The following is a 2,066-nucleotide window of genomic DNA, read 5'->3' as shown; positions in this document are numbered from 1 at the left end:
CCTCCTCTGGTCTAAAGCCTACGGTGGCTCCTGTGGTCTGCAGGGATAAGCCCCAATGTCTCTGCCTGCTGCTCAAGGTCCCTCCAGTCCCTGCTTCCTGTCTTTCTCTTCTGCCTTCCATGGCTTCTCTCTGCTCTTGCCCCCTCACCTGAGAAAGCAGAATGTCTGGTTCCCTTTCCTGGGTCAAGGCTGTTAAGCCAAGTCTGCCTGTTTCCAGGGAGCTATTGGCCAGTTCCTCCTTTTATGCTTTCTGCCTCCTCTAGTATTCTTTTTCATTTTTTTTAAAAATTATGTTATGTTTATGAATGTTTTGCATACATGTGTATATGAGCATTGTATGTGTGCCTGGTGACCATAGCAACCAGAAGGAGATGTCAGGTCCCCTGGAACTGGAGTCACAGAGGATTGTGAGCTGTCGTGTAACTCTGGTCCTTTGCAAGAGCAGCAAGTGCTCTTAGCTGCTGGGCCATCTCTCCAGCCCTTCCCCCAAGCTCTCCTGACACCTGCTCAGCCCTTTCTACCTTTAGTTTACTATCCAGGGTAGCTGGGGCTTGGCAGCAAGCTTGGCAACACCAGGAGCTTCCCCCTGTGTATGATAAAGGTGGTGGGATCCCCCCAGTTAATTCAACATTGCTACTCCTACAATTCTAAAACGCGTACATCAACCTCCCTGAAAATTCTAGTCTGTGGTGGGGACTCCAGGCGGGGGGAGGGAGGGAGAAGGGCAACACGTGTCTCTGTCTAAGGCCATCTGTTGACAAAAGAGAACTGGATTTGGGGGGACTTTGGATTTCTAACTCAGCTGTTACTGAACATCTGGGGTTGGCACAGATCAGTTACTTAATTTCTCTGACTCTTCATTAATTTTTATTTTTAATTTTTATTTTTTTGGTTTTTCAAGACGGGGTTTCTCTGTAGCTTTTTGGAGCCTGTTCTGGAACTCTCTCTTGTAGATCAGGCTGGGCTCGAACTCCGTGTTTTTGGTTTTTTGAGACAGAGTTTCTCTGTGGTTTTGGAGCCTGTTCTGGAACTCTCTCTTGTAGATCAGGCTGGGCTCGAACTCATAGAGATCCACCTGACTCTGCCTCCCAAATGTGGGATTAAAGGCGTGCGCCACCACAGCTCGCTCGACCTTTTTTTTTTTTTTTTTTTTGAGATAGAGTTTCTCTGGTTATCCTTGACTATACTAGAACTCATTCTGTAGACCTGGCTGTTCATAGAGATTTGCCTGCCTCTGTCTCCTGAGTGCTAGGATTAAAGGTCTACACCATCACTGCCTGGCCCCTTCACATATTTTTTAAAGATTTATTTATGGCTGGGAGGAGGCGGAAATTTTTTTTTCTCAATAAAAAAAAAAGATTTATTTATGTATACAGTGTTCTGCCTGCATGTGTGCCTACACACCAGAAGAGGGCGCCAGATCTCATTACAGATGGTTGTGAGCCACCACGTGGTTGCTGGCAATTGAACTCAGAACCTCTGGAAGAGCAGCCAGAACCATCTCTCCAAACTTCCCTTCATAAATTTAACGATCAACCGGGTGGTGGGGGCACATGCCTTTAATCCCAGCACTCAGGAGGCAGAGGCAGGCAGATCTCTGTGAGTTCGATGCCAGCCTGGTCTACAAGAGCTAGTTCCATCCGGGACAGGCTCCAAAGCTACAGAGAAACTCTGTCTCAAAACAAACAAACAAACAAAAAAAAAAAAAACAAAAAAAGGATCAGGATTCATTATTACTATTACTATTATTGTTATTGTTATTTTAAAGTGGAACCAGTGACTTTCTCAGTGCTTAAGAGCACTTGCTCTTGCTGCAGAGGACCTGGGTTCAGTACCCGTCACCCACCTGGTGACTCCCAGCTGTCTATAATTCCAGGGGATCCAGTGCCCTCTTCTGGCCTCCTCAGGTGTCAGACAATCACTAGTACACACACATACATGTAGGCAAAACACTCATACACATAAAATAAAAACAAATCTTGCAAATAAATAAATAAAGGCTGATGAAACAGCTCAGCAGATAAAGGGCTCACTGGTTGCCAAGCCTGATTGATGGCCTGAGTTTG

This window comes from Microtus ochrogaster, chromosome 7 (genome assembly GCF_000317375.1).
Source record: "Microtus ochrogaster isolate Prairie Vole_2 chromosome 7, MicOch1.0, whole genome shotgun sequence".
In the NCBI taxonomy this organism is placed as follows: Eukaryota; Metazoa; Chordata; class Mammalia; order Rodentia; family Cricetidae; genus Microtus; species Microtus ochrogaster.
The sequence above is the reverse complement of the archived record's forward strand: the minus strand, read 5'-3'. Positions refer to the sequence as shown.